Source organism: Biomphalaria glabrata, chromosome 15 (genome assembly GCF_947242115.1).
Source record: "Biomphalaria glabrata chromosome 15, xgBioGlab47.1, whole genome shotgun sequence".
Lineage (NCBI taxonomy): Eukaryota > Metazoa > Mollusca > Gastropoda > Planorbidae > Biomphalaria > Biomphalaria glabrata.
The window spans coordinates 6,406,599-6,422,528 of NC_074725.1; the positions used below are offsets into that span (position 1 = coordinate 6,406,599).

At 36.2% G+C, this 15,930-nt stretch overlaps 1 long non-coding RNA gene across 1 annotated transcript; it reads left to right on the forward strand.

Annotated features, from left to right (window-relative positions):
* The first annotated feature begins 10,311 nt into the window (after window positions 1–10,311).
* On the forward strand, window positions 10,312–14,904 carry LOC106055830 (uncharacterized). Its single transcript, XR_001215611.2, has 3 exons — window positions 10,312–10,519; window positions 10,629–10,776; window positions 13,265–14,904. It is a non-coding gene; the product is annotated as an uncharacterized LOC106055830 (long non-coding RNA).
* The last annotated feature ends 1,026 nt before the right edge of the window (window positions 14,905–15,930 follow it).

Genomic DNA, 15,930 nt, shown 5'->3' on the forward strand with positions numbered 1-15,930 from the left:
GCTAGCTAGTCTTTTTTCCGTCTATTTATGTTTTTTTTATTCATTCACCTAGCAACAATATCTATTCATCCATTTCTAATTACGTATTGCTTAATTATAGAGGCAAGGTTTTAATGGGTCACTTACAATTACAACTTCAAACTTCAAATTCACCGAAACAAACACTACATTACAATAACACTTCAGTAAAGTTGTTGTTTAGTTGGTCAATCAGTACACATGTAACACATTCAATAAGTGAAACTATCAGTAGACCTATGGTTGAGGTACAGAGTGTGAGATGAGAAGTGACTGGATCTATTCGTTTTGTCTCTGACATTACAGCTTAGTGACTGTGTCGACTGAGAAATTAGGCAAGTCTGCAGAAGTATACTGCCCTTTGACAAATAATGACAAGTAATGAGGATCCTCCTAGGAATGCTTACGCTTTAAATGTAGGTCTATTTTTAAAGTTAGCTGACATTATCCTATTGAGGACCCATTGATTAATATAATAATAGGGCGTATTGCTATTTTATATAGTTGCCATAGTCGCTTAACCTCAACTTAATTTTCCAAACTTTCTTTTTTTTTTTTATTTTTAGTCTTTTCTCATAATGTGGGTCAGAGGTACGGCGATGTCAGTAAGTATTATTATTATGTTAGAAACGAACTAATATTCATCTCTGGTACTGCCAGGGTCGAGCTTCGTTGGAGAGAAACAAAATTCATTGTAGTCCATTGAATAATTTTGTTTGTGATGCGACAGGCAGCAAGAATCTTCTTAGCGATATTAAATACCTTGAAGGTGTCTATGAGGTCAGTTGTCATTATCCCCTCGGTTGATATAATAACAGGGTATAGGCCTATTGATATTTTAAAATAACTTCCGTAATTGATTTATCTCTAAAATTCCAATACCGGTATTTTCTTTCTTTTACCATTTCAGTTTTCCTTATCTTATGGGATAGTGGTAGGCCTGCGCTGACGTCAATCATGGTAGGCCTACGGTGACGTCAATCATGGTAGGCCTACGGTGACGTCAATCATGGTAGCGGAGTTTTCTTTTGTGTCAATAGACAGTTAATCAGGGCGATTAAAATCCACGGTCCACCGTTTTGTCAGTCCAAATACCCCAGTATAATAAGTAATCGGCTGACTCGAGAACCTCTTGTGTCGAGTATTTGTAATAATTAGTACTATTGTTGTTATTAATTAAGTCTGCAACATTACCGAAGACTAGAATGGTCTTGCTAGTTGTATATACCTAAACATTAAAGAAACTCATTTTTAAAAATTCACCAAATGCTATGTAACATTAAACATCTCATAACAAATGTTACATCGTAAAACAAGGGGGGAAAAAAAGAAGAGAAAGTTGTAAGGTAGATTAGTTTGAAAGGTAAGACAGGGGGGAGCGTATAGACGAGCGAATCAGGGAAGGAGAGGGCCATCTAGATAGGGGAGAGGAGCTCAGGTATGCTTTGTGTACGTTAGCTCCACAACGTCTGATGTGCTGTGCGCACTCTGGGATGGCGTGCTATGGACTTATAAGGAACAGCGCCACTGAGCTAGCTCACGTGCGTGCGAGAGAAAAGGTCAAAGTTTATTTCTGCTACTCCGAGGCTATATTATTGTTCATATTTTGTTCTGATATGATTTTGGTCTATCTATCTATCTATCTATCTATCTATCTATCTATCTATCTATCTATCTATCTATCTATCTATCTATCTATCTATCTATCTATCTATCCATCCATCCATCTATCCATCCATCTATCTATCTATCTATCTATCTATCTATCTATCTATCTATCTATCTATCTATCTATCTATCTATCTATCTATCTATCCATCCATCCATCTATCCATCCATCTATCTATCTATCTATCTATCTATCTATCTATCTATCTATCTATCTATCTATCTATCTATCTATCTATCTATCTTTGTGTAGGCCTATGTATGTATGTATGTATGTATGTATGTATGTATGTATGTATGATGTATGTATGATATATGTGAGTTTGCCTCTTTGACAGTGAGTCTATCTACACTTGTAAAGACTTGATCTTTTCTCAATCATTGTATCATTCTGTTGTTTAATGGACATTTTTGTCTATTTCTCTCTTCCACTTTCTTGTCTTTGCTCTGTGTTATCAAGCCAGGCATATCATTAGTCATTCTGTGGTTTGGTTTTTTTAAAGGAAAACATTGACCGAACGTTAATACAGAGACACTCGTATTAAACTTTCTTCCTGGTTGTTGTGGTTTTTTTTTTAAAGAGTTTGGATCACAGACCTATATATATATTATGTCTGTGGTTTGGATATTTAGTTGTAGTTTTCTATTTTCGTTCTGTATACTCTTCAGAAAATCTTTTAGAAATGGAAACCGAGCCTGAATCAAATATATATAAATAAGTATTAAGAACAATAGAAATGTTGAGTTCTTGTCATAGAAGCAATTATACATAAAACACTGAACCATAAACTTCAAATACAAAAACAAAATTTAATAAAATACTCTGAAAGACACAAAGATAAAGGCACATTCCTCGTCCCATATGCTAGGACAAATTTGTACAAATACTCCTTCTTCCCTAGTGCTATTAGAGCATGGAATGGGTTGCCTGAGCTAGCCAGGAAAACCAGTGACTTGGCAGAATTTAAGTCATTGGTTAATATGCATGACTGAATGCATGACGCGTAGGACGTAATCATATTCTTTTTTGAAGTAACGTCTGTATTATATAAGATAAGATAAGATAAGATAGAAAACAATGTCCCATAATGAGAGGAAGAGGCTTTCTATTCCCATGTCCCAAAGAGGCTGTGCTTGGGAGAGACAGGAAGTGGATTAAAAATACGAACTGACACTCCACAAATAAAGATCTCTGTGGTAGACAAAGCAAGGCACGTAATAAAATCGACGAATGAATTGGTCAGACGCCTGAGATTATCTTATCTTTTCTTATGAAATACAGACGTTACTTTAAAAAAAGATGATTACGTCCTAGGCGTATTCCTAGGTCAATCCAGTCATGCATGTAAATCATTGACTTAAATTTTGCTTTCTTTGGACGATCCTTTCCTCGTGCTTTGTCCACTATATCTTGAAGGTTGACTTTAAGACGGTGAGTCATGTCTTACAATATGACAAAACCAGCTCAGATTTCGTCTCTTCACAGTATGTGGGTGCTCTTCCATTTTGCCAGCCAGAGTGTTGACTTGTAATAGTACAAACTTATTTGTCTTCTTTTTTCTGGTATCTGATACTCAAACATTTGTAACATTCTTTCTTAAAGGCTTGGATTCGTCTGTCAGTCTCAGCGTTCAGTGTCCAACTTTCACCAACAATATTAAAGGAGTACAGAGAACACTAGCGAAGAAACCAGTTTAAATTGATTTCATTATTGGCTGAAGCAAAATGCCGAGGAGTCAATAAAGCAGGCAGGCTGAGATTACCTTGAGATTAGAGTGACACAAGGAGACCATGGGATTAGAGTGACACAAGGAGACCATGGGATTAGAGTGACACAAGGAGACCTAGGTCGTTATCTGATTGACTGTAACAATATTCAATGTCCAAAAACTCAGAATCTAGTCAACTAGTGTAACGGTAGTAGATCTAGTATCTTCTGGTTTGGTTTTAAGAGAGAGAGAGAGCACTAGACACATAAATAGGCCTACATACTTAAAGTCTATAGAGGCGCGGTGGCTGAGCGGTAAAGCGTTTGACTTCCGAACCGAGGGTCCCGGGTTCGTATCCTGGTGAAGACTGGCTACCTTGGTACTTGACATTAGTTGGGGAAAAGTAGAGACGGTTGGTCGTTGTGCTGGCCACATGACACCCTCGTTAACCGTAGGCCACAGAAACAGAAACATCATCTGCCCTATAGACCTCAAAGTCTGAAAAGGGAACTTTACTACTTAAGGTCTATAGCAAGGGCAGCTTATATCTTATATACTTATATCCAATGATGTAATCTTAACTTGTGTTATATGTGAACGAGAATGTCTGTCCACTATAAGGCTCAACAGTCACATGAAAACGTGCATCTACTAGATCAGTGATGCCCAAAATACGGCCAGCGGACCAGATCCAGCCCGCTGAAACATCGGACCAAAATGTAGAAAAAAGGTTGAAAAATGTATCGGTGCCTTAGTTAGGGCTCTCACTCTTTCTTCCGTGGATTTCATTCTTTGCTATTTTAATATTCTTATTATGTTTTCTGTTAAACTAACCTTACACGTGACATCTTGTGTGTGCAACCCAGGGCATCATTTTGGCATCTTTTGGATCGAATCTCGGTGAAGACTGGGATTTAGGATTTTTAGGGCGCCCCTAAGTCCACCCAACTCTAATGGGGAAAGTAAAGGCGGTTGGTCGTTGGCCAAAGAAACAGATGACCTTAACATCATCTGCCCCATAGATCGCAAGGTCTGAAAAAGGGGAAAGTTTACTTACTAACCTTACGCACCCCCCCCCCCCAAACACCTTCGAGACAGGGGAAAAAAGAAGAAGAGAATGGCATGTATAAAGAAGTGGTTTAAAATGGAGATCTTACAATTTAAAGAATTTGAGAAGCCTCCCATTGCACTCCATACAATTTTAAGTGATTAGACCTTTATACGACAGACACTTTAAAATTTTTAAGAAAAAAAAAAGAGATAACATTTGATCTCTAACCCAAAGGAAAGGAAATGCACTCAATAGCGTCGCAAGATTTCCCTGTCCTCTGATGTTTTCACCATATTCAAACACAAACAAGCTTGTTAATAATTTCACGTTCCCTGACAGAGCCTCTTAATGGAATTAATAGCGAATGTTAATGGCCATAGACATAAATATCCGAATACAATAGATATACATGTTTTCAAGTTACATGAAGTTACTTCCTTCGGCCAGTCTATATTTATTGATGTCTATGGTTAGGGCACGATTAGGAATTAGTTATTTGTTTCGGATATATATATATATATATATATATATGTCTATGGAGCCGACATAAACAAGACGCTTTCATTACAACGTAGAAATAAGAAGCCTTTTTATAAACGGCTAGAAGTAGGTGACATTCGATGGTTCCCTTCATGATTGTTAAACCTGTTTGATGTTCAACACCAGAGTCGACTACCTCTATTGATTGTTCGGCCTTTCGCCGGTGTTACATTTTCCTGCAGTCCTTTCAGTGTTACCTCCATTTGGGTTGGTCACTGGACACTGCGGAAGCGCTAAACACGAATGAAACAAGAAAGTACCTTTGACATTACTAAAAGAATATAGGACTAACAGCTTTTATTTTCCAATAAATGTGATATGACAATAAAGTCAATTAGGTCTATATTCTTTATTTCAATGGACCTCATTCACCAATCGTAAACAAACAACATTTAGCCACGTGATTCTCTATCTCTTCTATACAAATTACGATATACTTTTTAATACACAATGGCTATCACGTGACAGTTTTTTTTCTTTGTTTTATCAATATAATCACGAGACTAAATGTTGTTTGTTTACGATTGGTGAATGAGGTCCATTCCTCAAAATCACAATAAATAAATAAAGAAAATAATAATTGTGAAAACTAATTTCACACGGTCGTTTCTCAAACCCTGTCTCCTACTTGTTTATTTCCCTTCTCATTTATTGCCACAGGGTTACTTTCTCTTTCCACGTGCATTGGTTCCCTCACATTTCTAAGTACAAAATCAAATTAACTTTATTTTACGAGCCTTGCGTGTAGCAAAGTCACACATTATATCGTCAATCATCGTATATCATCGGATCTGGATTCACTTATTTCGAGCATGCTACAAGCGTACACTTCTTAATCCTAATATTTTGGCCAGCCATAAAAAATGCGAAAAAAAAATGTTAGAAAAATAAAGTTTCTGATCCGTTGAAATATTGAAATTTTTTTTTTTTTTTTTTTTTTTTTCAGAGGCACCTTTCTTACTGTAGCCCCACCTACTCTCCCTTAAATCTTTCCCCACCGGGATTTAAGATACCAGAGCACTATTTAACACTGGACAAAGACATGACTATTGGTCTGTGAACTTCGTTGTTAAGAGCCACAGAAGAGCTTCTAATGCCTAATTGACACTGATTTCATCTGGAAAATGGACAGGACCGGGTTTAGACAACAAGGCCCTAAGCTGTTTGGGATATTGGGACCCTATTAAGTACCATAAGGCAATGTTTCATTTGCTTTTGTTTCCAAATTATTGAAAATATCCCTGGGACCATTTTTTTCTTGGTCCAAGTGGGGGCCCTAAGCTATAGCATATAACTTGTGTTGCTTACAGGTAAATCCTACTGGAAATGAGTGGGGGAAATTGATAAACTTAATCAGTCCGATACTTCCTAATTTGTTACAAATATTAAAAGCCAAGTCTTCTATTACGAAGATTAAGGATAAGTGTCACATGACTACGGAAACCCAGTTCTCGTGCAGACATAGACATTGTCCGCCGGCGTTCTGTTATAAGTTTTCTTGGCGTTACATATACATTGTTCTACATTGTAAAGCCTCTGCCACAGCACAGGCGCTTGTGGTGAGCACCAGGCCACTGTTCAACACTGGAGAAGAACGGGCTGTTTAGGTGAGCAGGGAAAAGAAAGATCGTTTCTAGAACTTGGGTCGCTCCAGTTATGAAAGGGATTATCGCCCGTGGATAGAAGAGCTAGGTGAGTAACCGTGTGGCTTGTTTGGTCAGGAAGGTCTCTGAGAAATAGTGGAATGGTCGTTCCTGCGAGTGGAAGACATTCCTGGTGGTTTGAAAAGCCAACCGTTCATGAGATGACCAGAAGATTGAGAGCGACACGGACTACGACCTTGTGGTAGCAGCGATAGATGCGACATGGGCGGCGACAGTGACATCTGTTGGAAAGTGTTGAAGACAGAGGCGGTTCCAGTGACCCCCTGTAAACAAGTATTATAAGACCTGAAACTTAAAGACTGCTATGTTTGTGATATCCTCATATCATCTGCAAATAAACAACCATCTTCTTTTACTGTTAACAGTAGTTCAGTTGCCCCTCTTAAAGATTATTTCTGCATCTTTTTCTCCAAAACCTAAACATTACAGAGTAGGCTTACACTTTGTTTTTAAACTTAAAACAAAAATATTTGAAACCAATGTCTCATTATCAGCTTAGGATGTGACACTATCGATGCACTTAATATAAAGATTAAAGTGTGGATTAATGAAAACACTTTAAATATTTGAGTCATGACATCACACATGACTCAATCCGAGCAGCAGACATTTCCTCTTGCACTTGTGTCATATTCCAACAGAAATAACTAAAATAACTTCATTGTTTCGGATATTAAAAGTTTCAACTTTTCTAAAGGTACATGTAACTGCAATCTTCACTCAACCATGTCAAGTATGAAAAAAAAAACATCATAAAAAAAACGAGTTATCTAGGTTAATTAAGAAAAACTAAAATGAAAAACGTTCATTTAATAAAACCAAGATAAGTTAACTTAGTAATTACTTATATTCCCAACCATCTTAAAAAATGTACATGGCATTCCAGAAATAAGTATCTCACTAGACTCGTGTTTAAACTCTGTGTTGGCCTTAAGGGCCTGTATACAATAGGTCGAGATCTATATCTATGGAGATGCATTATCCTCTTTTTATTATGTACGTGTTTACAAAGTCTGTTTCCGCAAGTATGTTAATGAATTATGGCGGACATTTCAAAAGTTGAAGCGACCTTAAGTTTCGCCACACGCATTGTGGTCGTGAGGGAAGGGGGGGGGGAGGGAACAAAAAAACAAAAGGCCTGAAGGTAAATAGCTGGATTAATAAGTTGCAATAAACTTGTATTTAGATTCGCCATTAAGATGGCAAGGAGTACTTTGAAGAGCTGGCGTCTTCTATATTGGTTTTTTGTAATTGCGAGACAAAGACCATCAGGGGAGTGAACAGAAGGTGGGTTTTTACAAAGCTTATATCAACTCACTCTGTCTGTCTGTCTGTCTGATAAAAAGTGTGTTTAAGTTATTTGTCCCACACCCATTCTCGGATCAAGTTGAAACTTCGCACAATTATTCATAGGCAAGACATGAATCAACAAAAAAGTAACAAAGTTGTCAATTAATTACTGGTAATTCATTATTTTGTTTGATACCAACATGGGCAACTTATATTTCAGTATTCAAGATATGGCTTGTTAATGTACGATTTACAATGATTACGTTATTCGATGATATCAATGTGGAACCCATTCTATCCAGACGTCTCTAGTTCGAATCCCTGTGAATGTTATTCGAAATTAAGTGAAGTCTCAGCTGTGGGTTAAACAGTTGACGACAATGCTAAATGGACCAGAAAGTTCAGAGCATTATAAGAAAAACGTCAAACAAAAGCAAAAAAAAAAAAAAAAGAGAAGGTCATGTCCTCCTTTTTGTGGTCATGGCCTCCGTCCGGAAGGCATTTGGCCTGAAATATAAAAATATCTAGCTTTTACTCATAATAGGGCGCAAGCTCGATCCTTAATGGACGCTCACTGAGTTAGGCGCTTGGGATTGCCGTAACACTCAGTGACGCTTTCATCCTCTGTCGTAATATTCTTCATTTCTGAAAGAATGTCTAAAAATATGTCAAGTCAACAATGAAAGAGCATATTTTGCTGATTAACACACAATTGATAAAAGAGCGAAGTAGACTCTCCCTTGAATCATTCAGGGGCATTTTTGTCTTCTTTTACAAATTGGTATCTAAAGAAAATATCGTCCATGGAGATCCACGAGCAAATTTGTTTGCGCTAATTATAAATTAATGTGGAAGTTGTTTTGTCTGAGAATTTATAATCTAGTAGTTCTACAGCCTCTGATATATAAGGATATATAAGGATAGAGCCTCATATACAGTGAAGGTCTAAACCTGGCCTTGCTTTGAGTCTTTACTTTCCCGTGTTTTTGTCCTCGTGTGTAATGCTTAGCTCTTCTCTTGTTCTTCTTTTGGCACGAAGATTTCCGGTAAATCTAGACCGGAAGGAGTTTGGAAATACGTCAATATCAGAACTAAAATAAATGAGAAATGGACGAGCTCTCATCCAAATCACAAGAAAGATGACGCTTACTATAAGCTATCCCGACAAGATCAACGTCTAATCTTTTGACTCAGGACCGGACACAACAGAATGCGACAACACGGAAGCTCAAAATTGGAACCAGTGAAATCTGCTCATGTGGAGTGTCGCCAGAGAATGCCGACCACGTCCTCCAAAACTGTTCTCTTTACCAAGAGGCCCTTACAAGACACTGGCCCCAAAACAGCCCAATATAAAGAAAACTATATGGAGAGCTCCCTGATTTGGAAACCACTGCGCAGTTCATCTCATGTATTGGTCTAGTCATCTGAACACTCCAACATGACAATGAGAACGAGGAAGAAGAAGAAGAAGAGAACTTCCATCCCTTTTCTTTCCCAGAGACCTAGGGCCGGCCTTAGGCCACTGCAACCTATGCGGCCGAAGTGGGCCCCGCACTTTCATAAGCCCCGCGCTAATTCTAAGTGTAAATTATTAAATTAAACCAAGGTTCCCGCGGCCTCCTGATTTTCCAGGACATCCAGGAAATCTCTTGAAATTATTAAAATATTTTGAAAACTCATAAAAGTCTCCTGAAAAATAGACACAAATGTCACTTAGGGTTGTCATTCATTATTGAAAACGACGCTCAGAATATTTTTAACAATACCCGTAACTGTGGCATCTGGTGAAAGAAGCTTCTCGCGCCTTTAATCATTTAATCAAGAATTACTTGAGGTCAATAATTTCACGAAGATATATTAAACAATTCGGCAATTCTTGCTATTATACGTTTCGCAAAGGGCCCCGCAATTGTTAGGGCCGGCCCTGCTGAGACCCTAGTCAAAAATTAAATGAATTAGATCTAATAGTAAAAATGAATATAAATAATTTTGGTTAAGTGGATCTTCATAGATCTCTGCTTATGAATTTTAATTAAAAAACAACAACTGAGCTGTCATAGCTGATTTCTCCCTCGGGGAAAACTATGAAGTAATGATAATTTATGCAGGATTTAATAAACGTAATCATTGTAATATAAACTTAAAAAATTTCATAAAGTATATATATATAATAATTTTTTGAAATCCATTCTCTTCCGGCAAATATGAACTTAAGACTCTCAAATAAAGTCATTAGGCGAGGCTATAGAGTTTGAGTTTACATAAATGGATTCTTATATCTGACAATAAAGCGATTGGAAAAACTATACTTTATAACAGAAATCTAGCTCTTAAGAGTGCGGGTCTAGTCTACACTTGTCAAAGTGCTGCGTACTATTCACTTGCTGGCAGTGACTTCTAAGGGAATGCCTGTGTGCAATGAGACGGAGAAAATCCAAAAAGCACCTCATTGCAAAGGGATATAAATGTCACAGATATGATCTACACATTTAGTGCCCTTAGCTACACTTGATTTTACCTCGAAACAGAAGAGTTCTAGGTCTAACACCAACTGCAGTGCTATTCATAAAACTGGTGTAATTTATTTTTATTTTTTTTTTGTTTGCTCTTATTAAAAGAATTTAAAGTAGTTATAAAAAAAAACATTTTTGAAAATTAAAAATGGATTTTTTTTTATTTTCACAGAATATAAAGATCTACAATAAATATAAAAGATTATAGTGTATTTTTTTTTGTTACAAAGTTCGTGCTATGAAGTTCAAATACTTGCTCATTTGTGTTCTGGTCGCTGACTTAATCTGGACAAATTGTTTAGATGCAGCAGCTCTTCGAGGTAAGAAATAACATAATGGTAGGTTGAAGAAAAACAACCATTCGAGCGCAGTACAATTACAGTGCACGGAACATCATATTCAGGAAACTTTCCGTTAAAAGTTTAATTCTAATCAACCTTTTTTAAATATAATATTAAAAATGTGACAGACCGCGTATATACATTAAGGGCCTATATACCCTCAACTCAAGAAAACATAAAAAAAAAAAACAACTAGAACGAAAAAAAAAGTGCAGTGAGATTTATAACAAATTAATATACGCATTTGATTAGAGTAATCTTAAATAATATCACTAAATTTAGAGACTCTTCACTGCCTTCAGGATAGAAGACTATACATAAAACATTGAACCATAATCTTCAAAATATACAATAACAAAACCTAATAAAATACTCAGAAAGACACAAAGGCACATTTCTTGTTCCATATGCTAGGACAAATTTATACAAGTACTCCTTCTTCCCTAGTGCCGTTGGAGAATGGAATGGGTTACCTAAAGACGGGTAGGAAGTAACTATCTTTTTTTTTTGTAATAACATCTGTATTTTTATAATATAAGATTTGCTAAAAAGTATCACATTTATTATATCTGGCTTTGGTAGGCCTGCCTAATTAAATATATAAAGTTGTGACTTTACTAACGAAACAGTTAAAATATAATTTAACGGTTCCAAATATATAATCTATCTATCTATCTATCTATCTATCTATCTATCTATCTATCTATCTATCTATCTATTTCTGTCTGTCTGTCTGTCTGTCTGTCTGTTTGTTCATTTGTTCACCTAGTAACAACAAAGTACATTCAATATTGAACGTTCATTCCATGGAGATTAAAGCTTTGTCGGAACTTGTGTGATAAATTTAGCAGCAGTAAACCTTGACATTAATCCAAAGACACCTTTGCCCTTTTACGTAGCATCGCTAGGTTAATATTGAGCTGGTGCATAGAAAAGAGTCAGTAACAATTGCTGAAACAATAAAAGAAATGTTCTCAGCATTCGGCAAGCAGGCGAAAGTGTATTTTTTACCAATTAGCAATAGGGGACAATGTGGTGTCGAGAAAGCTTGCGATCGATAAGAACGTCTTTGGTTTGAATTCTAGAAGAGATAAATGTTTATCCTTGGATAAGGACGCATAAACAGACTTCTCAACGCCTTATCTCTTAAAATGCTGTTAATACATCTTCTCAAGCCGGTCACCATAGAAACGGATACACTTTTAGCTTCTGATTTAGAGATTATGGATCTCAAAACGAAATGCAAGGTGTTTTTTTTTTTATTTTGGATGAATGACAATGTCTTTGATTCCGTAGATTAAGGATGTTCAGTGTTTCATATTTTCCCACACTGATGCAGACAAAGCCGTTGTCCAGCTGGCGTCTGTTTAAAAATTAACCATTTAGTTAATCAATTAGTGGTAATTAATTTTGTTTTATAAAGAAAAAAATATTTGCAGTATTGAGATATATGTCAGTGATTTTGTGTTTCATTCCCATAGGACTCCTTATAGGTCTACTTTAAAGTTCATTATGAAATCAAAATCCTCCAAAACAAAGTCTTTCTGAAATAATTGCGACAGATTCATACTAGAGAACAAAAATTTTAGAACCTAAGGAATGACATTTAAAAAAATGTCGCCATATTTGACTATTCTGATTTAAAAGTCATTGTTTTCTACGAAAAAGGGAGCAGGCGGTAGGATGAAAACGATTAATCAGATACGGGTGCCCTCTGTAATGTATGTTGATTACTTATGATTGCATTTGACATTAGCCGGGGGGGGGGGTCGATATTAGGTAATATATAGCTTATATTAGTTATAGTTTTTTATTTAATCAAATTATGTTATTTTTCTAATAAAATCCATCCCCCCCCCCAAAAAAAAAAAAAGGAAAATTCAGTCGGGGAAGGGGGGCGTTTGCATCGACGACCTTCCTCTCTGTCCAGTCTGGTACCGACATTTTTTTAAATGTTATATTTACAAATGATTGAATTTGAAGTTTTCAGTGCGTTGCCACAAAATAAAAAAAAATGGTTAAAATATCAGTTAGTAGAATATACTATATAAATTTGTGACTTAGGCTTATTTATTCACAAAAATTAAACCGCCTCCCACCGAAAGGGTAGGTTTAATTTACCCCTTCCACGCCCGACATGATAAATTCGTTAAAATATAAATAATTAGTAAATATATTCTTAAGAAAAGTAAATTTCGTACACAAATTTTGTGATTTCTCTAAGAAAAAAAAAGTTGCCCGCCCCACCTCCACCAGTAACATTCCGTGAGCCCTTTTTATTAGAAAATATTGAGGGCCTACTGACATTCCATGTGTCCCATTTAGGTGCTGCTTCCCCAAAACCATTGGGTATCAGCCCACAGACAATAAATGCTCGCAATGCGTCAATGTTATCACATTGGTTTTTTACATCTTTATACATCTCTCTATATTTACATGATGATTTTTATGTTTCATATTTTTTCAGCCCTAATGCTCCCTGACGATGGAGCTCCAAGGGAAGGTAATCAAGGCAATCATGACTTACAGCGCCGCAACAGTGGTGGCCCCTTGTCTTTTTGTTGCAACAATGGCAGGATCGACCCGGCGAGAAAACTTTCGTTTGAAAGTGAAAGAACGTTTAACTAATGTTAAACTTACGTTAAACTAATGTTAAACTAGTGCTGTTAGCCGCCAAGCTATAAACATGTAAATAATACATAATAAATGGAAAAGAAAAAAAATACCGGTATTAATAGCGATATTCGATCATAGCTGATACAATTACATAAACTGGCAGCATGCATGCATTTTGAGAATCTTTGTGTATAATTTTGGCAGCTTTATCTTAATGAATCGTCTCACTACAATTAGTTCATGATAATGGTGTAATTATAACATTCATTGTGACTAAAAGGCCAGCATTTTATGTTATATTTATACAAATAAGCTCACTAAAGGGTTTTTGAAACATTTTATTATTTGTTATTTTTTCATAAGCAGATGTTTTCATTTGTATTTAAACTCTCATTTTTTATAAACATCACACACACGTATGCTCTGTCTGTCTGTCTGTCTCTCTTTCGCTCAAATTCTCACATATTCTCATGCTCTCTTTCACAGGTACATGCTCTCTCTTTCTCTACCTATCTATCTCTGTCTCTACCTCTGTCTCTACCTCTCTATCCGTCTTATACCTCTCTCTTTCTCTCTCTCTCTACCCCCCCCTCTCTCTCTCTCTCTCTCTCTGTCTTTCTTACACCCATCTTGACAAAAAAAGGAACTGTAAGTCAGTGTAAGCTATAATATTGAAGCGAAACAAAGCAGACTAAAAGAGCCTTTATTCCCAGTACACCTACGTAGAGATAGATACGCTCTGCACTTGAAACGGGTAGGGGAAGGGAAAAAAAATGAGAATGTTTTCATCACAGATATGAGTGTTTCTACATGTGGATACTGTAATGTACAAGAATCATAAAGATTTTCTTCTTGTTAAATAAATATTACAAAATAAAGTGTTTTTTTTTTCATAATTTAGCAATCTCACTTTGGTGTAAATTTGTCTGAAACAATGATAGTTCATATAAAATATAAACTTCCATGTTAGTTAAGAGATTTTAAGCATATTTTTGTAATTTAAATTTTAAACGGTTCTTTCATCCTGATGGCTTTATTCAAATATTACTGTCCTTTTTTTAGATATGGTCACTCACTTGTACAAATTCCTATTTCATTTGTAAATATTCATAATGCCCAATTATAATATGTACATGTACTTATTACATTTACTAAATATTAATTTAAGCATTTCAATACATAAAAAACTAAGGTAAATGGGATAGTGCCGTAAATTGCAAAATAATAATAATAATTTAAAAAAAAAGTAACTATTCAATTTTAGGATTGCCAAACTAAACTTTTATGTTTTGATTTTGTTTGATTTATTACATCGTATTTCGTACAGAAAAAAAAATGAGCTGAATGGTTAACATTTTGGACTGTATTTTAAGTAGGACTCTCACTTTCAGGTTAAGTTGTTATATTCTAATACAATATGCCCCTGAATCGTGCCATTTTTTATTACATATTATACTTTTTTAAACGCACGTACGTATCGTTTCTATATCATTGTAAACAAAGTAAATAAACTTAAAAAAAATAAACATATTGAGTTTCTCCATTCGTTTACTAACTATTATGTATATTTTTGTGGTGACTTAAAAAAAATGTATGTCTTATCTATGTGACATCTAAAACTGTTTCCTCTGATGCAAAACATGCGTGGACCCAGCTGCTAGGGCTAACCTTAACCTTAGACATATTTAAATTAGGCAGCTGCCTATATAGGGCCTCCAATTGGTGGGGGCCTCACACAGAGCTGAAACAATTTTTTTAGAGAAGAAATATCGAAATTTGTGCCCAGTGTTATTGTTGGAGTCACTAGATTTTAAGTAAATTACGTAATTATTTTTTTTTTCGCTTTTTTCGTATATCGAATGTGCCGCTCTGGGCCACTGTTAGTCATGGGCCCGGGCAATGTTAACTCATTGGGGCTGTGTTTCAGGGGAGGGGGAATTTTAATGTGAGGGGTGTTTCAAGGTTCACCCCCCCCCCAGGCTACGCTTACTTTTTCTTATGGACAGACAATATGCCGAATAGGAAAGGCGGGACCCATTTTTCAAGCCATTTAAGTTATTAATGGTCTTGAGACAAAACAATCCACCAATTTAACACAAACGTCATTTCAACGGCGACGTATTCACGTACAGTGAGACATATATGGAAGTCATTTGCAAAAATCGAGAGAAGGCTAAATGTGACTACAAATGTGGCTAAGACGGATGAGTCTCTTACAGAGATCGGATGTTGTGCTGGCCACATTGTAGCCAATATGAGGAATTAGCAAATTCTCGTAGGCCTATAGCCAGGCGCAGCACCTTCAAGCATTGGATATGAACTGGGCTGCAGACTTTGCTGGATTCGAGTCCGAATTCTATGTGGAGATAGCTAGCAGCGGGGAACGGCGCAGCTAGATCTAGATCTAGAATCTAAGTAATTGAAATATCACGTAGTTTAGAGTGAAACGAACGTTGCAGCTGTAGAATCTAGATTTCCATAGGCCTATATAATCTACCTCAGATTTGAACCAGGCAT